Source organism: Chionomys nivalis, chromosome X, assembly GCF_950005125.1.
Source record: "Chionomys nivalis chromosome X, mChiNiv1.1, whole genome shotgun sequence".
In the NCBI taxonomy this organism is placed as follows: domain Eukaryota; kingdom Metazoa; phylum Chordata; class Mammalia; order Rodentia; family Cricetidae; genus Chionomys; species Chionomys nivalis.
Window position 1 is genome coordinate 100713694 of NC_080112.1, and position 23365 is coordinate 100737058.

Here is a 23365-nt window from a genome sequence, read left to right on the forward strand (position 1 = left end):
TTGGGGTTCCCCACATGGCCTTTTGGCAAGGACAGACAGCTGGAGGATCCCTGGTAAGCAGCTGGTAGGGCTTTGGAGAGTCACATTTTAGGTAATATACTGAAGTAAGTGCAGATACTGATTTCTTCTCCATATGTGTGGCTTGTTTTGTTTTCTTATTTATTTATGTCGTCACTTGGCTATGCTATGTTAGTAGAATATTTTTCCCTCTCCATTTGAAGCCTTTGTTGGGACTGTTTACAATTAGCCTCGAGCATGCTCACTGACTCCATAGAATGACTCTTCAACAGGGTTGTCTTTGGTCTTTTTTTCTCATCTGTCTGTTGAGTTGGCTACCTCTCTGGCCATCACACCCAGATGTTAGGCTCCTCTAATTGCTGGCTGATTACTCTATTGTTTCAGAGAATGTCCCGTGGTTTAAATTGTTTCACAGCTGAATCCAATTAAATCTGAGCATCTTACAGGGATAATTTTGAGCCTCCTACTGGAGGTTTGGTTTGCTGCCAGGAGGGTCTTAGCTTAGCTTTGTATTTCCTCGCCTACAATTTAGCTTGTTGCTCTGGTAGAGGTTTTAGCTTCCTTCAAATATATCCATTGTTTCCGAGAGTACCCTTAGGATCAAAATGACCCACAAAAAAGGTTTCAAATGATGTTAATTCTTACAGGAGAACTTCAGAGTTCTGTTCTTACAAGCTTCTCTTTTCCCTGAAAAAGATCCCTGAGATTTTTGGCTACTAGCTATGTCTAGTAGCCTCCCATCTCTCCTAACATAAAGTGTTCATTTTTCAAATGACCAAGAGGAAGGCCATTTTGATGGTCTAACTGGGATACGGCCTCTGTCCTGGGAGCTGGCAGTAGGTGGAAAGCAGGGAACTGCAATTTTTAGTAGGATTCACGAGGCATTTTGTTTCTTTAATCACAGGGGCATGGCAAAAATTGCTGCCCGGAATTTCCTAATAAGATACGGTAACCTTGATTTTAAGCTTGGGAGTGAGAGCAACCCTCCTTTTGACCCTACTCTTGGAATGGAGCTTTCCTCACCCACTGTGACAGTGGAACTGATTTATTGGGAGCCCACCAAGGCCAGCTGGTCTGGGACTGAATAAGCATGGGTTGATTCCGGACTCTCTGAGCATGGCGGTCAATGAAGACTGATGAGAAGCCAAGGACAATGGCACTAGGTTTCGATCCTAATACATGAACTGGCTTTGTGGGAGCTTAGCCTGTTTGGACGCTCACCTTTCTGGACGTAGATAGAAGGACCTTGGTCTTCCCGCAGGGCAGGGAATTTGGACTGCTCTTCAGTATCGAGAGGGAGGGGGAATGGAGTGGGGGGAGGAGAAGAGGAGTGGGGATAGGGGGAGGGAAGTGGGGGGAGGGCAATATTTGGGAGGAGGGGAGGGAAATGGGAAATGGGGAGCAGGTGGAAATTTTAATTAAAAAAGAATAAAAATAAATAAATAAGTAAAAAAAAAAAACCATCTGAGGAATGGGGAGGGAGGGAATGAGTCCTGTTAAACGAGCCTAGACTCTTGCTGTTCTGGATTTTGATAGGTTTTCTTGAAAAAAAAAAATCTTATTTGCTGTTTTCTATTAAGGTAACTTCCAGGGAGTCTAATGGACTTCTTTAAATGTAGTTCCATCATATTCCTTTACATCCAGCTTCTACATGCTGCTTCGTGTCATCAGTTTCATGGCTTGATGAGTCAGGTATCATTCAGTTCATGAAGGCAAACATGGGTTGTTTAGTTATTTTGCATCTGATGACTAGGTGTTCAGACTCTACCAGGGTTCCCATAGTCAAACGATAGCCGTGGTCTATTGAAGAATGGTTGTCAACAGATGGAAGTATGATCTTCCTCACAAGCCACAGTAATCACAGTGAGTTTCTGTGCTTCTGTTAGGACTTACTAGTGCTCTGTACTGTGCCTGCTATTTTGAGTGACACTGAATATCCTGAGTCACAAGATTTAAGTGGCACACCAGATTGTTCTACTGACTCCTGCTTCAAAGCTATTGTTTCCACGGCGGGTTTCCTTAGAAGTAAAGCATTACAATATTCCCAGGAAATGGGTCAAAATGGCATTGAGATATACTTGTCTTCAAATCACGCCTGTTAAAGGCTTTCCTCCCAGGGTAGTGCTACTGGGAGGTGGTGGGGCCATTAGGATTAGTAGAAGGTTCATGTTTCACTGGGATTAGGGGAATCTGCCCTTGAAGGAGCCTGTAGAACCTCTTCTCTTCCTTTGTTCTCCTATGTGTTTTTGTTGTGATTTGTTGCCTCCCCACAGGCCTAAGCAATGAAGTCAATCGATCATGGATTAGAATCTATAAAACTGAGAGGTAAAGTAAATCTTCTATCTTTATAAGTTGATCATCTCCTGTATTTCATTATATTGATGGAAAGTTGACTAACACACAGCATGGTCAAATCTGGTAAATATTACCTTCAAAATTTAAAGAATCCCACGAAGTAGTATGACTGCTTTTGTAGATGACACAGGTGTGGGGCTTAATCTCATTTTACAAAGAATTTCCAGACATGTACCATGCCATTGTATGCTGACACACTTCAATTTGGTAAACTCCTTAGCTTTGTCTATTCTCTCTTACATATATGTCTTAATAAGATATTTAGGCAAACACTCTGCCAAATGGGATATGCTTTCAGCCCCCCTTTTTTTTTGGGTGAGCCACAAGAAAATTTTGCGGACCATTCGGAGGGAGCAACAGCAGCTGGCCATTTCACATTCCACACATATCAAATTGTTGTTTATTTTCTGACTCACCTTGTTGGTGTAATGTACCATCTGGCCTGCAAGCACTCTGTCAGGGCAACCAACTTCTGGCCCAGATGTGTTTTCTTTTCCTGTTCTTTTATTTTAAATGGGATTTTTAATGTTTAACTTAATTATTCTTTTTAGCTGACACCAGAAAGTTGTACACGTTAATGTGTGTGCTGGTTAATGTTTGCCAACTTGACATAAGCTAGAGTCACCTGGGAGGAGGGAACATCAGTTAGGGAACTGCTTCTATCAGATTGGCCTGTGGACATGTATATAGAACATTTTCTTTTCTTTCTTTTTTTTTTAGTTGAAAGAACTTTTAAATGTAATTATATCATTTCCTCTGGGCATTTTCTTGATTGATAATTTATGTGGGAGGATTAGGCTACTGTGGGTGGTTCTGGATTGTCTAAGAAGGGAAGCCTAGCAAGCCAAGGAGAGCAAGCCACTAAGCAGCACTCCTTCATGGCCTTTGATTCAGTTCCCGACAGCAGATTCCTGCCTTCCATTCCTTCCCTGACTTCCCTCAGTGATGGATTGTAAGTTGTATGATGAACTAAACCCCTGTCCTCCCCAAGTCGGTTTGGTCAGTATTTTATCACAGCAATAGAGAAAACTAACTAATACAGAAAAGGGAGGAAGATAAAACAACAATGTCTATTCAAAAAAGTACAAGGAACCATACTATTAACTATTTACCTTAAAATCCCTATAATACACATAATTCAGTGTATAAATATACATATATAGTTAAAATGTCATTTAGGCTGACATTGCTCCCTCCAAGGGCCAAAAACCATCTAGCAACACCCCCCCAATACCAAACATGAGAAGCTGTCTTCTGAGTTGTTGACCAGTGCTTCCCAAGAGACTGCTAGAACACACAGTCTATTACTGTTGTTCTTGGTTACCCCCCCCCCCCAAGAGGTGGAAGGTAAGTCCCTATTGCTGAAGATATCATATACTTCAGAAACAGGGCTCAGAGACCCTGAGCTGGAACTGGTCTGAGTGTGCCCTCTCTGAGAACTAGCTTTCATGGTACAAGAATGCACCGTGCCATCTTCTAAAGTAGGGAGGGAACCAACAGTCCTGCCCAGCTATGATATCTATAAACCACAAGGATATATTTAGTAGCCTGCATGCATACCTTGGTGGTAACCAACAGCTCGCTAATTGGACATAAGGCCCACTCATCAAGAGGGAAGCCATGCCTGGTTCTGGAAATACAGCTACCTAATCAGTGCTAGTGAAGTCTTGGTTATTGGAGGAGATTCTACAACCACATCAGAACTAAGAACAACTTATTTGCCTATCAAGTAATAAATCAATACAGAAATTATAGTACTGCATGAAAGAATTATGCTCTCAAAACTATAGAGTAGGTATTAAAGAATTCTAGCACGGAGGGGAAAAGGGCTCCGAGGTCCCAGTCCTAGCCGAGGTGCTGTTGGCAGTGGACGGGTGCTGGGGGAAAGTGATGGCTTGGAGAAAATCACAGAAGAGGAGGCAGAAAGTGTCAAAGAGTCAGAAGGCCAGGATACCTGCTGTGAGGTAGTGTCTTGTGACTATGATAGGGAAGCCGCACCATAGGAATTTAAAAAATATTACTGCCTTAAATAAGGGTTGCAAAATGACTGTACAGGTCAACGTGTTAATGTGGTCAGGGGACGCTTCACAAGGCCCCATCTCTGCCCTCAATCCATCAATGGCTGATGAAAGAGGGAAGAATGTTTTCTCCAGGAAAGCCATGGTATTTTATTTAATCGTAGCTGGTCATCCCCAAACACATGGGCATGTGAGTAATACTAAACAGACTCAGTAAGTGGAAGAAGTAGTGAATTTAAGAAGAGTGGTAGGGGATTAGTTGGAAGGGGGAGGGAAAAGGGTAGACACCATGTAACTGCAGTGAATACTCGTGTGAAATTCTCAAAAAAATTAAAAAATACTATAAAGAACTTTAAGGAGAGAACATGATGTTGGAAGGCAGTTGTGACTGTTAGTCCTGAAGGGAACTGGATGGTGAAGAGAGGAGTGGCTGTGATCAGGATACATTATGTTCGTGTATGACATTTTCAAAGCGTAAATAACAGCTCTAAAAATTAATTTTTAAGTGTTGGCAATACCATCCATACTCATATACAATGCACTGTGATTGTTTTTCTGTAACTAGGCATTTGTCCAAGGATCTCTGGTTTCTTTTGGCAGAGAATGATATTTAGCAATCAAAATCTAGGTGCTAACTGTGACTGTTGTTACCAGGAAGCCATTTTTTTTCAAGCCCTCCCAGCAGATAGAGCTAGGATTCTATCTATCTATCTATCTATCTATCTAGCTAGCTAGCTAGCTAGCTAGCTCATGTATATGAGAATGTGGCTAAATTTTCAATCTAAATGCCTATCTGTGCATAAAACATTTAATACTGTGTATTATATTGAAAAAAATGTAAGTTTTCACCGATTCATCCATGTGATTCTAATTTAATACAAGATTCTCTTTTTTCCCCTTATCATCTTGGTAGCTAGCTCCCTTCTTTGTCACTGAGAGTCCAAATTTCGGTTAACATTAATAATCTCATTAGGCTTCTTGTATGTAATTAATTAAAATTTCATCCAACACTCCATCATCTATGGAAATACTTCCAACCTACTTTCATTTTGACACATAATGTTAGACACCCCCCCCCGACACATGGATGTTCTTGATGAGACACCCCCTCCCATTCTAGGCTATGTTTTGTGGAAATTCTTATTGAGTCCCACTCAGTTGATGATGATGCTGAGTTCTTATCTCAACACCTCCACTATGTGGTTATCCTTGTAACTACACATGGCTTCTGATACTTCATGCCGGGCTATCCGCGTGCAGAAATGTCTTCCTAACCTTTCCTTGCTTAGATCCTTCAAATGCCAGGCTTCCCTTCTTATGTGGGCTGTGAAACTTATACTAGAGAGTTTTTCTCTGAAGACCTCCTCACTGTGCTAGGGTACAAGCATTCTGTCTTAGGATGAATGAAAGTCTTTCCCCTTCACTGGCACTCTTATTCTCCTCAGGCTTTGACACTCGATTGTTCCCAATTCTCCCACCCCCCATTCATGCCTTCTCTGCTCTGCTTGGTCTCTGACACCTTGCTCTACCTTCCTCTTTGGCTTCATGGATGCACCCTTCATCTTGCTCAGAATCTGATACCTAGCATGAGTGTGCTAACCCTTCGAATCCCACTTGGGCTCTGACATGAACTCCCTCCTTTCCCTGCTTGGATTTTGTTATTCCACACTGGGCTGTCCTGTTCCACACTCATACAGATACATTCCATATTCTACTTACGCACCATTAGCCTGTGCCATATCTTTCTTACTTGATCTAGTCTGTAATGTCCTGCCCTCTAGATATTGCCTCTTTTGTCTTCTACCAAATGACTTTCAGGCTAATTTTCTCAGAAATTGCATGGAAGAAGTAGGACATTGATGCTCTTTTTGAGTGCTTTAGTGAATGTATCCTGGTGTGTTCCCAGGAAGCACTGTTAGGGTGATAGCTCAGTAGTTTGTACATAGACCAACTCCATTTTATCTATTTTCCCTGTACCTTTGGACTCACTCCATAGGATGCCAGAGAAGGTCAGATATATTGACTTCAGTAATTACAGGTCATCATTGAGTAGAGGTTTCGATTAGCCAGACCATTTAATTCCAAATTATGAATGAGTTCACCTGTGTCAATGAATTTATCCTTACCAACCCTTATTATCCAAATTGGACAATACCCTTAGAACATACTTCTATACATGCTTCCTGTGCTCTTGTCAATAAGACTGATGATGTCTTATGATGCTTTTGAGGATATAGGCTCTCTTCTCTGGTCAGGCTTTGTTACTCTTCAGTTAGTGCAATGGTGGATCTAACTTCTCTGTGGACTTAGACAAACGGGAATTATAGATCTTCAGGAGGTTTAACAATAATTCATCTCATAACTGCTCCCAGGAGTACTTATTAAAAGGATTTTTTGCAGAGGAAAATTGGTTAATCTGTATGTAAAAGGGAGAGCTATAAGGAGCTCTTATAACTACTCTCAGTACCTGGGAACTTTGACAATGATACATATTTTACATTACTATACAATAAATGGTCTTATGATGGTTACTTTTGGGTCCAGACAGAAATGTAATTGAGTTAACATATTGTTATCATCATCATTATTTCTTATTTACTGTGCATGATATATGCACATATATTGCATGCATGTGTGTGTGCGTGCTTGTGTGTGTGTGTATGCTGGAGAGGATATTGGATGTTATCAGTCTCTGCCTTATTCCTTTGAAACAGGATCTCTCCCTGAATCTGAAGCTGTGCTGGTGACCAGAAAACCCAGCAACTCTTCCGTTTCGCCTTTCTTTACAGCTCTGGGAATATAGACATGTAGAAACAGGATCTCTTCCTGAATCTGAAGTTGTGCTGGTGACCAGAAAACCAAGCAACTCTTCCGTCTCGCCTTTCTTTACAGCTCTGGGAATATAGACATGTATGGCCATGTCTGACATTTTTCTTGGGTACTGGGAATTTGAACTCCAGTGTTCACGTGTGTGCAGCAAGCACTTTAACCCACTGAACCATTTCTTCAGTACCATATTCCTTTTGATGTGATGGCTTATAGAATTTTGTGCATTTTTTTTTACTGAAAATAACATGCACAGAGAACAAGAATAGCTATTATTCTATGGTACTGGAGACGGAACCTAGGGTTTCATGCATTCTAGGCAAGCATTTTCTCTCTAGTGAGCTGTATTTTGAGCGACAAAAGTGGCATAACCAACCCATGTATTCAATAAATAGTACTGGAAAAAACACATGCACATGTTAATAGATGTAAATCTACTATTTAGATTCATATGAGCAAACACATACATTTCACATAAAAGAATTACCTTACATAGGGAATAATGCTCTTACAAGAAGTCGTAGGATGCTGAATAAAAAGTCAGTACCCCTTCAAGTTATTGGAAAGGGATATCTCAGAACCTCCCACAACAATATAGACTATTGTCACTGCTTTTAGTTGTCCATCACATTTTTATGGTAAGACTCTATTGCTGAAGGCACCATATACTTTGGTCACAGGACACGGAGAGGTCAAGTTGATACTGACTGGGAATCTTCCTCTCTGCTGCCTAGCTTACTTAGTACCAGATGGTGCTATGCAGTCTACCCGGGCAGGGAAACCATCAGCATTCTTATCCAGCTGTGAACCCTATGAAATACAATCATGACTGGTGTGCCAAGATATTCCAATTAGTACAATAGTGGCATGTTATGGGGGCAACCTGTTGTAATATGAGCGGCGGGGCTGCTTCCCACCGCCACCCGGTTAGCTTTACCCGAAATAATTACACGGAAACCGTATTCTTTTAAACACTGCCTGGCCCATTAGTTATAACCTCTTATTGGCTAGCTCTTACATATTGATCTAACCCATTTCTAATATTCTGTGTAGTACCACGAGCTGGCTTACCAGGAAAGATCTTAACTTGCATCTGTCTGGAGTGGGAGAATCATGGCGACTCACTGACTCGGCTTCTTTCTCCCAGCATCCTGTTCTGTCTACTCCGCCTACCTAATTTTCTGTCCTATTAAAGGGCTAAGGCAATTTCTTTATTTAACCAATGAAATCAACTCCTCCATCAGCAACCAACCACTTTCTTATTAGAATTTAAGGCCCAATATCAAGGAGATAATACATATTTGGCACCGTAGATCTGATCAAGATCCCGTGAGTGGGAATCTCACAAGCCCTGAGGTGAACCTTCTACTATTACTTTGCTAAACAGATAACATACAAAATTATTCTCTAAATTCACATCTCTCTACCCATAGATTAGTGCAGCTCTAATGAGCCTTATTTCAGCTGAGAAGCTAATGGCAACTGATGGACTCTGGGGAGAGGGCAATAGTTTTTCTTTATAGGTGTGGTACCTGGTAGGTCATCCATTCTCCAACGGATGGCCCCACACCCATGATTCTATAGGCAGCACAAATTAGACTAGATTTTTTTTAAGAGGACATGAAATCAGGAGGGGGTAAAGGGATGGAAGGTAGATCTTGGGGGAGTTAGGAGGAGGAGTGGGGGTAAATATTATCAAAATACATTATATGCATATACATAATTCTCAATAAAATATTGTATTTAACCAAAAAGAATGTGATTGGATTGTTATCCTATACCATACACAAAAAACAACTGAAAATAGATTAAACATTTGAACAGAAGACTTGATACTGTAAATATCACCAGAGAAAACACAGCAGAGTGATTTTTGACATTGATTTCCTGGCAATCATTTCTTCTTGATTATAACACTAAATGTACAAACAGCAAAACCAAACATAGACAAGTGGGCTTACATCAAGCTAAAATATATATCTACAACAAAGAAACAGTCAGCAGAGTGAAAAGGCATTCCCCATAGAATGGGAAAAATATTTTCAAGCCATGTATCTGATGAATGGTTAATATCTACACTATGACAGAAACTCCTATAACAACCTGATTAAAATGTGAAGGAGAAATGAATAGACATTTCTACAAATAAATTGCATGCATAACTAATAGGTACATGGGAAAATGCTTGATCACGAACCATTAAGGAACTGTAAGTTAAAACAACAGGGAAAGCTAGGCATGGTAATGGCAATACATGTTTACCATTTCAACATTCTGAGGGCAGAATCAGAAAAAATTAGAAGCCCAAGGTCATTATTGGGTATCTAAAAAGGTCAAGACCAGCCTGGGCTACATCCTATCTCAAAAAGGTACACACACACACACACCCCAACCCCCTCCCTCAAACCCAAGGTATGATACTCTCTTACACAGTAAGAATGGTTAATATTAAAAAGAGTATAGACAGGCCCTATGAGATTGCTTAGTGGGTAAAGACAGCTGCTGCCAAGCCTGAAGATTTGAATTTTGTCCCTGGACCCAGATGATAGAAGAAGAGAACAGATTCCCAAAAATTGTCCGCTGACATCCACATGTGCACTGCTACATGCTCCTCGCTGCCTCATTGCCAATAAATAAACAAATACATAAAAATGACTAATGGTAACAGGTGCTGGCAAGGCTGTGGAAAATAGGAGACTCTTGGATACTGTTGGGGAGAATGTAAATTAGTACAGTCATCATAAAACTCATTTGTTCAACTATGTTCATAGCAGCATTATTTGTAATAGCCAGAACCTGGAAACAACCTAGATGCCCTTCAACGGAAGAATGGATGAAGTGTGGAATATATACATATTAGAGTACTACTCAGCAGTTAAAAACAATGACATCTTGAATTTTGCATGCAAATGGATGGAAATAGAAAACTTTATCCTGAGTGAGGTAACCCAGACCCAAAAAGATGAACACGGGATGTATTCACTCATAATTGGTTTCTAGCCATAAATAAAGGACACTGAGCCTATAATTTGTGATCCTAGAGAAGCTAAATAAGAAGGTGAACCCAAAGAAAAACATATAGTCATCCTCCTGGATATTGGAAGTAGACAAGGTTGCTGGGAAAAAATTGGGAACTCGGGGGTAGGGTGGGATGGGGGTAAAGAGAAATGGGGAGAGAAAAGTGAGAAGGGGAGGATGAGGGGAGCTTGGGGGAATGGGATGGTTGGGATAAAGGAAGGGTGGATATGGGAGCAGGGAAGTATATATCCTAATTAAGGGAGCCATCTTAGCATTGGCAAGAGAATTGACTCTAGAGGGGCTCCCAGGTGTCCAGGGAGATGTCCCCAATTAATTCCTTGGGCAGCTGAGGAGAGGGAACCTGAAATGGCCCTATCCTATAGCCATACTGATGAATATCTTGCATATCACCATAGAACCTTCATTTGGCGATGGTTGGAGATAGAGACAGAGACCCACATTGGAGCACTGGACTGAGCTCCCAAGGTCCAAATGAGGAACAGAAGGAGGGAGAACATGAGCAAGGAAGTCAGGACCGCGAGGGGTGCACCCACCCACTGAGACAGTGGGGCTGATCTATTGGGAGCTCACCAAGGCCAGCTGGACTGGGACTGAAAAAGCATGGGATAAAACCAGGCTCTCTGAACATGGCGGACAAAGAGGGCTGATGAGAAGCCAAGGACAATGACACTGGGTTTTGATCCTACTGCAGGTACTGGCTTTGTGGGAGCCTAACCTGTTTGGATGCTCACCTTCCTAGACCTGGATGGAGGGGGGAGGACCTTGGACTTCCCACAGGGCAGGGAACCCTGACTGCTCTTTGGACTGGAGAGGGAGGGGGAAAGGAGTGGGGGGAGGGGAAGAGGAGGAGGGGGAGGGGGAGAGGAGTGGAGGGAGGGGGAGGGAAATGGGTGGCGGGAAGGAGGCGGAAATTTTTTTCAATTAAAAAAAAAATTCTAGATACTAACATACTTAAAGACATAAAGATGCTGAAGCTTTTTTTCCAAAAAAAAAAAAAAATTAAAAACCAAAGTGCCAGATACTCCTTACGTTTACTTCTAGGGTATGTATCTCAAAGAAATACAATGAGTGTCTGACAGAGACACCTGCAGCATCATGTTCATTGACGCATTATTAACAACAGTCAAGAGGTCAAACAACCTAATTGTCGTTACTGAGACTTACAAAAGAAAAACTGTTCTGCCATTTACAACACATGGATGAACCTGGAGGACATTACGGCCAGTGATGTAATCTACACAGTAAGATGAACACTGTGAAACCGTGTCTAAATATAAACTAGTTAAACTTCAAGAAGCAGAAAGTTCTAACAGTGGTTTTTAGAGGGTAAGGGGCAGGAGAAAGGAGAGAGTATTAGTCAGAGGCACATGATTTAATTTATGCAAGATTACTTAGAGATCTATTGTTAGCATAAGATTCTAAATAAGAATATTTAGCATAATTCTAAATAAGAATTTAGAAATACTGCATTCTGTGTTTAAAGCTTTTGTTGTACGGGGCTGAAGAGATAACTCAGCGGTTAAGAGCACTGGCTGCTCTTCCAGAGGACCTGGGTTCAATCCCCAACACCCACATGGCAGCTACAACTGTCTGTAACTCCAGTTCCAGGACATCTGATACTCTCACACAGAAATACAAGCAGGTAAAACACCAATGCATATAAAATAAAAATAAAAAATTGTTGCAAACAGAACTTATGATAACTTATGATAAGTGTTCTTATAAAATAATAATAATAAAAAATAATAAGTGTGGGAAAAGATTTTCAGTAATCATGGGTATGCTTATAGCTTACAATACCAAGTGAGGAAAGTGTTTCCCAGTTAGACATAATACTGGTTCCCATAAAACAATTAGGTAAATGAGCTACAACTCCTTACATAAAGCTTCTTTAAACAGGTCACCTTTATACTCCTATCAGCCTTATACTCCTATTAACTTTATACTCCTATCAACCTTATACTCCTATCAGTCTTTGTATGTTTGTCTTCTAGTCTTAGGAACTAACTTCTCTACTTCCAACATTTTACACTCTTTCACAAAAGACTTTATGTTACCAGCAGAAGACATAGCCAAATGACGCTGTCCCTTTTGTCAATCTTTATCTTCACCACTTTGCCCCAAGAAATTTTAGATCGTATGTATCCTTTAGATCTTTGACTTTTAAGATGTCTCTAAACTGAGGTTAATTCAACAAACTTATTCTGAGATTTTTAATGTTAGGAAATCCACATGAGCACCTGTTGGTCTGCCAAATTTGCATTATTTTGCATTAAAATATTTGTTTTAATGTCTTCAGTTTTCACATTACTCATCTCGTTTCTTTTTTTTTATACTTGTAGACATTTATTCTTTTTTTTATTGAAAAAAAAAATTTTCTGCCTCCTCCCCGCCTCCCATTTCCCTCCCCCTCCTCCCGCCCCTCTCCCCCTCCCCCCACTCCTCTTCTCCTCCCTCTCCAATCCCAGGAGCAGTCAGGGTTCCTGCCCTGTGGAAAGTCCAAGGTCCTCCTCCCTCCATCCAGATCTAGGAAGTTGAACATCCAAACTGTCTAGGCTCCCACAAAGCCAGAACCTGAAGTAGGATCAACACCCCGTGCCATTGTCCTTGGCCTCTTGTCAGCTCTCATTGTCCGCCATGTTCAGAGAGTCCGGTTTTATCCCATGCTTTTTCAGTCACAGTCCAGCTGGCCTTGGTGAGCTCCCAATAGATTCCTTATCATATGACAAAAGCATTTGTTCAACTATGTTCATAGCAGCATTATTTGTAATAGCCAGAACCTGGAAGCATCCTAGGTGTCCTTCAATGGAAGAATGGATGAAGAAAGTGTGGAATATATACACATTAGAGTACTACTCTGCAGTAAAAAACAATGACTTCTCGAATTTTGCATGCAAATGGATGGAAATAGAAAATACTATCCTGAGTGAGAACCTTCATCTAGCGATGGATGGAGATAGAGACAGAGACCCACACTGGAGCACCGGACTGAGCTCCCAAGGTCCTAATGAGGAGCAGAAGGAGGGAGAACATGTACAACGAAGTCAGGACCACGAGGGGTGCACCCACCCACTGAGACAGTCGGACCGATCTATTGGGAGCTCATCTCGTTTCTTAATAGTACTTTAAAGATTCCCATACTGCTAGAATGAGTCCAGTGACTTCATTTTTTCTTTCTTAAGTTTACCCATACCAATGCTTTCTTCCTTTATCTTATGTCTTGGTGACTTTAAAATTTCTATCTTCTTGAGATGTGACCTAAGACTCTCCACTTTGTCTTTCCCATTTTGTTTTGGTTAATTAACCCAGTATTTTTTATTTACTTTATTCGGGGCTGGGGATCAAATCCAGGTTCTTGGACATGCTAGACAAGCCCCCTACTATTGAGCTTCACTGTCAGTACTGCCTACTGTTTTTATTCTTAAGACTGTGAGGGGAAACGTGAGACAACAAAGTAGGTAAAGCTTCTTGAACTTTCTGTTTTGCAGCAGTAATATGATATGCAGAATGCATACTAAAGTGGCTCCCTTAACCACAGCATTTAGCATAACTCGATGGTGTATTCAGTGGGTGAATATGTTGGTCATCTTAAAGCCAGTCCCATGTGACTTGCATACAGCTGCTTCATCCAGAGCATTCTCTTGGTACTTGCAGCAGGCAGTCATTTCCTCCCCAGGGCAAACAGACTTCCTAGTTGTTTTCTTACAGTCCACAAGGCTGGCTGTCCCTTAGGAATAAGAGGTATGTTTGTACTGCATACAGCCATCTGTGGTTGTTCCACAGTGAGCTAGGCATCCTGCATCAGGTCAGACTCGCTCTTCTACTCTCCCACTTAAAGCCAAAGATTCTGTTCTCATGTTAGTTGCTTTTAGAGTCCATTTCAGTAAAGACTCCTCAGGGAGCTAATGACACTTAATCACAAGATAAGGCAATGCTTTCATACTAAGCCCTCTGCTTTCAGTGGTTTCTACTTTTGCCCTTCTATGCTAGCTAACTTTTTGGTGACCAAATGTCTTAGAGATATTTTCTGTTGTCACAGAATACTTTTCTCTATTGTGTGGCATTGAGACCCATGGCCTGAAGTATTCTAGACTATATACTATACTATACTATACTATACTATACTATACTATACTATACTATACTATACTATACTGAACTACATTATACACCATCTAAAAACCTGACGAAGCACTCTGTGCTACTTTCAGTTTCCTACTATAAATAGTGATAACAAAAACAATTGTGTTTTCATTACATTTTATTTTTCATTTCCTTACATATCCAAGACCTAGTTCCTCAGGAGTTGGGTCTGCCACTGTCTCTCTCTGGGTGCAGTGCCATCCAGTAACCTACATGTGTTCTTCTCTTTAGAAACCCCTGGAAGTCTATATGACATAGATTGTAGTGAAGATTTCATGTGTGTATACTTATCTACAAACTAATCTAGTTGTGTGTGTTAAATATATACATAATTTTATATGTCATCCTACCAGAATAAAGTGAGTGTTTCTAAGTCTAGAGGGAAAGCCTGAGTTGGGTAAATTTTGTCCCATATCCTCACCCATTTTCTGCCCTTCTTAGTTCCTCTCTAGGTCCTTCAAGGTTTACCCTTTGCCTTAGTTTCATTTCTATTGCTAAGATAAAGTATCCTGACAAAATAGAACTTAGAGAAGAAAAAAGTTTATTTTAGCTAAAAATTCCAGGTTTCAGTTCATTATTGTGGGGGAAATCAAGGCAGGAACTTGATGATGCTAGTCATACCTGTAATCAAGATGAGAGAGAATGAATGGATGCATACATACTTGTGTTTAGCCTCCCCTCTTTTTTTAACACAGTCTGAGATCCCCTGCCTAGGATTTGGTGCCACTCACAGTTGGCTGGTTCTCCGTCCATCACTTGAGAAGAGTAATCAAGACAGTCTCCTGCATATTTACAATACAACCTGATCTAGACAATCCCTTATTGAGACTCTGTTCTCAGGTGATTCTAGATTATGTGAAGTTGACAAAACTAACTACCACACCCCCTATACAATGTATATTATTGGCTCCTTTGCCTGTTGACTTTTGGTAAAGTAAGAGAAATAGTAGGAGGTCAGATGGTAGAAGACAGGGGTCAGGGGATTTCTATTTTACTTTCATTCTCTTATGGCAATAGTTTTGTTCCTGTACAATGAGAGGACCCTCTGGGCAACTACTCATCCATAGTGCCAGCTCTCACTGGACCCTGGCATTTACATCCTTTTGTTTCCTTGACCTCTCGGCTGTAGTAGTGGTAATGTGTTTCCATTCAAACATCACTATTCCTTGTTTCTCCCCATGACACTGACCACTCTCCGTAAGTGATCTTTTCACAAACATTCTTCTTCTGGATGGTTTGTAGTGAATAAGTTTCCAGTTGCAACACTGTTGATGAAAGTTGTTCTTGTCTCCATCCGTTGTGCTTATTTTTAAACAATAATAATGCTGGACAGAGAAACAGCCTCACTTGTGCGTTTTCCTGTGCTTTCTCAGTTCTTCAGCAGTGCTGGGATATAGAATGTTTGGATAATAAAAGTAACCAGGTAGGAAGATCCACCTTTATAAAAGGAATTAAAAAGCAACAACAGCAAAAACTACAGAAACAACATGACTGTGACAGAAAATTTAGGAAGCCACAAAGAAGAAAAGAAAAAGTCTACTCCCTGAAATAGCCATCATTTTACATTTTAATGAAGACCTCTTCGGAATTGCGTATATTTATGTTGTACACTAACTTTGCATCCCACAATTCCTGAGGAAGTGTCATCTTCGATTCTTAGTCTTTAGTAGTCTTCATTAATTGTCCCTATCTGGGTCCCTGTCTGTGCGTGAATGTGAGGGAGAGCAATTGAAGAAAAAAGAAACACAGAAAAGAAGCCACTCTGGGGTGTTTTCACAGTTGAGTCCCTTTCATAGACTGACGTAGTTGATGCACTAGGTGGACCCCACCCATACCGAGTCCTGCTGCATTGGGCTGGGCTTGTGTGCTCTTTGGGAGGGACTGTGTTCTACAGCTCTCACACTCAGAGCGATCTATGCCAGAAGCATGGGCAAATAAGCCATTGTTGCACAGCTGGCTGCCCTGCACCAATCTCCTTTGGAACACATGGAAACCTCTAGAGCCTAAGGCAGCCCAGAGAGAGGAGTTAAGAACCAATTAATTCTCCAGCAGCCCTGAAAAGGTTAATCCCAAATTGACTGCTGAACACAAATGTGTTCCCACAGGGAAGAATCTAATCTTATTGTGGGTAATAACTTCAATCTTTGGAACTGGAACTTATTTGGTAGATGCCAAGGTCATTTTGTTTTCCCTCCGAATCCAAAGAGCAAAAAATCCCTGCTATTTGATTACTATGTCTCTCAAAAGAAATGGCACTATTAGGCATGTGTGGAACATCTTGCCTCTCAGATTCGTTTTTGTTCTTGTTTTTTTTTTTTTTTTGCTTTGTGTTTTGGTTTTTGTTTTTTGCTGCCCAGTGTTATGCTGATCCCAAATGAGCAATACTTTTGTCATTAAGTATATAAATAAGACTGGTAAAAAAGACTGTGGAGGGAGGGATTTGGTACATGCAGAGACATACACAGAGTGGCAAGAATTCTGTGCTAGCATTTGGTGGGAGTGCAGTATTTCTTAAGGGGAGAGGGTACACTCTTATCTGACTTTTTGCCTCACTGCTTCAGAGAAACGGAAACATCTACTTCCTACTACTTTTCTCTTCCGGGACAGTTAGAAATAGCAACAGAAGGACGGAATGTGACGCCATCCTTCTTCTTTGTCTTTTCAAGTATTATTATTATACTGTCCTTTAAGCCCCCAATGTCACTGTAAAAAGATTTTGCTTATAAGTATGATATTTTAAAGACCTAAAGAAAGAGACACCATTGTGAAAATTTTATTATGGACCAATCAAAGGACATAGAGCACAGATGAACCCCAACTGTATATTTAAAAAAAAAGAAAAGAAAGAGCAATTTTCACTTTAACTCTGCTAGTCAAATACCTTCATTTTGGAATATATATATATATATATATTTCCCCACACATTTATTTATTCTTTGAGTGTGTGTGCATCAACATGACATGGCCCCTGTGGAGGTCAGAGGATGACTGTTAGCATTTGGTTCTCTCCTTCCATAATGAGGTTTTGCGGGATCAAATTCTGATTGTCAAGCTTTGCAGCAAGTGTCCTTATCCACTGAGCCATCTCTCTGGCGCTGTTTCAGAAATTGTGTCACACTTTTAAAGAACGTGCTATGGTGAGATAGGTATACATTTATTATGTTTCGAGTAGGGAGGATCTGCACAGGATCAACTCTCAATACCCTCGTTTGTTTGCTAAAAACGTGTACCACAATTCAGCAAATCGCCTGCAGCTTCCCAGTAGTCATCCATTTGCACAGCTAATTGAAATGTATTTCTTTGTCAAGATTCATTCCTACATACTTTTGTAAGAACAGCTTCAATGTTGTCAAGAGTTCAGGATGAATCATAAGGGGAGTATTAGATGTAGAAAGTGGGATTAAACTAATGTGGTTTTTAGGACTGAGACTATAATAGTTTGGTGTTAGAGTGCTTGAAACACACACACAGAGAAGGGAGGAAAAGGGTTGAGATTTTCTTTGTGAGCTCAAAGAGGAAGTTTGAGCTGCTTTATCCAAAATAGAAAGAAAATAGTAAGGTAGAGAACGTGACCTTGATCCTCAAAGATAAAGCTTGGAATATTAATGTAGATATAAAAGGAGTAGAAGAAACTCTAGTAATGCAGGTTGTGGTATAAAACAGTCAAAACATATGCTACAGTTTCAGCACAAAGCCTGGGCCAAATGATAAGCGAAGCTTTATAAGACATTCACACTCTGTCACAAATGGACACCCTTCCTAAGACAGTCTGCAAGCTTCAAGAGAGCCGTCTTCAGTGCACTGTCAGGACATGTTGAAATGTTGTATAGTCCATGTTTTCCTCTGATTTTGGCCCATGTAATGAATCCCTTTTAGGGGAACAGTTTGGTAGTGTTGTAACAGATTTCCTCAAAAGGATCCCTGCGATTGTTTTCTGAAGTATTGATAGTGTCCCACTATGTAGAATGTAGAGGGGGAAGGATTAAAGAGAACTCTAAGGGGGCAGAGATGGTGGTAAAAGTTTTGAAAAGGAAAATAAAATGACATAGCACCAGAAATTTGTTACTTTTACCCCCCTACTCCGAGTCAGAGTCTCATGTTGTCCAGGCTGACCCCAATCTCGCCGTGCAGCTGAAGATGGAAGATGACCTCAAACTTCTGATCCTTTTGCCTCCACTTCCTGAGTTCTGGAGTCTCTGGTGTACACCACCACATTCACTTTCCTAGGGACTTTTGGGTTAAGGAGTAGGTCTGAACCTAAAAGGTGACCTTGAAGTTACTTGTTAGGAATCATATAGGTAGAGTAAATCACATCTATTATATTCTATAGTTATCATACTAAAACTATATTATTTTGCAGATGAGAAACAAAGGATAATGAGATAATTGCCAGTCTTATTTTTAAGTATACACGATTTATTCAATGATCTCCTATCTTTTGATTCCCAAACCAGGCACCATCTTATTGGCATGGAGTGTCTCCAAATGGAAATATCCGAGTCTTATTAAATTGTGAAAAAGGCAAACAAAGGGTTAAAGGGACTCAGAGTGCATGCCAACCTGCTTTTTATTTGTTTGTTTGTTTCCTGTGCTGGGGATTAAACCCAGGTCTTCATATATGTTAAGCAGGTTCTCTACCTAGCCTCCGTTTTTTCTTGTCTAAGTTTGGAAAACATTGGAAGTATTAGGATGCTTTTCTTGTCTTGAAAACTTGAGTTTGATGTTCTTTAAAATTGAGTCATCTTTGCCTGGTGTAATACACATTGAACTTAAACTTCCATTTCTTTCTTTAGCATTAATATGTTCTGAACGCCTGTGAGCCGTAGTTTTGCTATGCTTGTTGTCTAGTGCTACTATGAGCATGTAAAACTCCTTATATCTGGCTTGGCATGCAACTTCCTTCTCTACTTGTTCTCTTTTCCTTATTTTGTTCTTAGTTTGAGCCAAGAATAGTGGCTCTAAAGTTTTTTATGAATTTAGCTAAAACCATTTGGGCTATTTTTAAATGATCTATGTCTCTGTGAGTATTTCCCCAAATATGGGTTTTTAAATACATTCAAATGTATTTTGCTCATCCAACAAGACCAAATGAAACCCTAGCCCACAAAAACTATCTTTATGACTCACTTTTCCTCCTCTTCATTATCTTAGACTCCAGAAGACTGGACACAATTTCTCAGGCAGCTATGTAATTCAAAATAAGGGGAAAAAACAAAGCTCCAAAGCACATAGGAGTTGTGGGGTTTTGCTTAGCACCAGATAGGGCTTCTTAGCTTCAATACTATGGATGTTTTGGGTTGGAATCTTCTTTGCTCTGGTGACTTATATAGAGCAGCACTCCTGGTCTCTAGCTACAAGATAGTAGTAACACTTCTCCCATGAGTGTGATAACTATAAATGTCTCTAGAAAATACAAAATGACCCCCTGGGGATGGGGCAGAATTATTCCTGGTTGGCAACTAGTTCCTGGATAAACTTATCAGTGAGCTCCTTGGCATACAAAAATAGAGGTAGACTAAAGTGCAGTTTTGGTAGTGATTGGAAATTCCAATAGAAAGCTCAGGTGCTGGGTATGTAGCACAATGGCATAGTGCTTACCTGGCATGCACAAGGTCTTGGGTTCTTCCCCCAGCACCAGCACCACCACCACAATAAGAAAAGCCATCAAGAAAAAAAGAGTTAGCATTGCGATGAACATTCTATGGGTCTGGATGATTGACACAGCTTCTGATGCCACTAGGATGAATGAAGAGGTGTTGGGAAGATGGAGGAGCAAGTTGCTTTTTTTGGTTGTTTTGTTTTAAATTAATTTGAGAGGCATACTGCATGGATGAGAGACAGATATGGAGGGACTAGGAGGTGAGTGGGATTGGGGTTCATGATGTGAAATTTCCAAAGTATTGATAAAGAATTATATTTAAAAAAAGAAGAAAACGAGTTTGAAACAAAGGGCACTGTGGGATAACAGGAGACCTGAGTGTTGGCACTTACCCTAGCAGGAATCCAGGGAAGGTTTTTCATAGAAAGTCACTTCTGAGGTGAAGGCAGAGAAGGAAATTAGCCTAGACATGAATTAATAATGGCAGATGACACTGAGAGAATCCAGTGTTTGGGAGGAAATGTAAATCATTTGGTTTGGCTGGAAGCCAAATGGTCAAGAACAAGGAATAGTAGAACACATGCAATGTGGGCAAGGGCCATTCCAAAGCATGTAAACAAACAGATTGGGTTCTCAGAGTTATGGAAGTAAGGTAACATTTTGAGGACTGATGTAGTCAAGATAAGGGATGGTTCTGGTCTGAGTAAATTGGTAATGTTACAAATGAATTCAGACTCCACATGGGTGTAAGAAAACAAGATCTAGAGACTACTTATGTGTGAGAACAATTTCAGACTTATACTATTAGACAGATAATAGTGCTGTACACTGGGCTGGAAAATATTGGAGACAAAAATAAAGATGAAGCTCAAGCTTGGAATAGCTGAATTTTAAGTAGCTAGTTGTGAACACTGAGGTGAGGATATGTACCTGAAGATTAGAACACAATGTAGAGTGGAGCTACAAGACTGAGAGTTACCAGGGCAAAGTGAAGCTGCAGGAAAGGATGCTATCCAAGGCAGAGCATATATAATAAAAAAGATATCAGGTTGAAAGAAATCCTTATGGCAGTGGTTCTCAACCTTCTAATACTACGACCCTTTAAATATAGTTTCTTGTATTATGGTAATTCCCAACCATAACCTGATTTGCATTGCTACTTCATAACTGTGATTTTACTACTCTTATGAATTACAACATAAATATCTGATATTCAGGGTATCCTATATATGAACTTTGTGCAAAGGTCATTTGACCCAAGGTTTTTCTTTTTTTTTTTTTTTTAATCTACAGGTTGAGAAATGCTCTTCTTATGGTTTCTCTATTTGTGTTAACTCTTAGTGGAATCTTTAATTCACTGCTGAGGATTGGATAGGGTTTGAGTGTATCTTCCAAAAATTTCTGTGTTGGAAACTAGGTTTTCAGTGTGATGATGATATTAAGAGGTGGTAGAACTTTTAAGAGATGAGACCTGGCAGAAGGTAATAAAGTCATGTGGGTATTACCCTTAAAATGCGTTAAGGCAGGTCTCTTGGGACTTTAGCTTAGTTCCATGGCAGAGTTTTCTGGAAAAAGAGTTAACCTGGCTTCGCCCCTCACTCTGGTTTCTTTTTTTTTAAGATTAATTTTTATTTTATGTATATGGGTGTTTTGCATGCACGTATGTCTGTGTATTATATGTATTCTAGCAGAGATCAGAAGAGGGTGTCAGATTGCCTGAAAATGGAGTTATAGACAGTTGTGAGTTAACACATGGGTGCTGGGAACTGAATCAGGTCCCTCAACAAGAGAAGCAAGCACTTCTAACTACTGAGCCCTATATTCAGCCTCATCACTCTAGCCTCTTGGTTAATCTCTCTCTCTCTCTCTCTCTCTCTCTCTCTCTCTCTCTCTCTCTCTCTCTCTCTTTTTCTCTCTCTCTCTCTCTCTCTTTCTCTTTCTTTCATGGTCTTGCTATTGTGATGTTATCTGCCATGAGGTCTACGTAAAAGCTGAGCAAACATACCCTTGAGCCTGAAGATTAAGTAGCCCTTTTTTTCTTTGAAAAGTAACCAACCTCAGATACTTCATTACAGCAATGGGAATAATAGATAGTATTATAGATAGAGAATATATAAAACATTTCCCCTATCAACCTCTACTAATTTATCTTTTTTTTGTGAAACATCACCATCCACATTATTTTATTTATATAACTGATTATCTCTCAGTTACTCACACATTGTATAATAGTTTAATTTGTAGATATTAAAATTTAAAAAACCTCAAACATTCAAAATTAAGAATTTTATCTCATATCCAATTCAAGCCTCCAGCTCCCCACCTCCATTGCAGCTTGTTGAGTGATCCCACAGATCCTCCAGAGAAGAAAAACGGTTTGGTCCTTTCTCTTGCTTTCTTTGATTCTCTTCCTTCTTTTTTTTTTGGTCTACTGCTTCTGAAAAGTCCTGGTTGTGGGGAGGCCATGGTGAGTGTGGGCTGTAGCTTTTCATTGTCGTGTCACAATACCTGGGAAAAGCAACCGAAAGGGGGAAAGATCTCTTTTGGATCATGGTGTTGGATATTTGTCCATGCTCACTTGGATCTTTTTTCATTGAGCTCATGTACGGTAAGGAAGAATATCATGGTGGTTGAAGAATATCATGGCTCACCTCATGGTGGACAGGAGGCCAAGAAAACAAAGCAAGAAGCTGCTAGGGACAAGATATGCTGTTGAAAGGCATACCCCAGTGTAACTGGAAGTTTCTTGTCTGCCTGGTCCTGTAGCTGCTTTTAAAATAACCACTCAGGGTTAATATTAATTAACTTAATATTAATTATTTACTGTTTGGCCTATTAGTTTAGGCTTATTATCAACTAGCGCTTACAACTTAAATTAACCCATTTCTATTAGTATATATTTTACAATGATACTTCCCTGGCAGCTGCTGGCATCTCCCAGACTCCACCTTCTTTCTCTCTCTATTCAGTTTGGCTTTCCTGCCTAGCTATATTCTGTCCTGTCACAGGCCAAAGCAGTTTCTTTATTAATCAATGGTGATAAAACATATTCATAGCATACAGAGGGCATCCTACATCACCCCAATGACTTACTTCCTACAACTAGGACACCTCCAAATAGCCCATTCAGTTACTAACCTTTCAGTGGCTTAGCTAATAATCAAATTAGTGTCCTCCTGACCCAATGACCTTTTAACAGCACTACCAGTTTCAAACCAAGTGTTCCATTAATGAGCCCTCTGGGTGTGAGGTACTTCATATCCAAGTCACAACAGTGAAAAACTCAGTTGAATGGTGGAGGTATAATTAAACACCAATAAACTGTGTGAGGTAAGCACCCCAAAACTACTGCCTTTTTGGGTCATGC

General features: G+C 40.2%; 1 protein-coding gene across 1 annotated transcript in view; it reads left to right on the forward strand.

Moving 5' to 3' along the window:
- Positions 1-23365, forward strand: part of Sytl4 (synaptotagmin like 4) — an 86496-nt gene that overhangs the window by 622 nt on the left and 62509 nt on the right. The window lies entirely within an intron of this gene.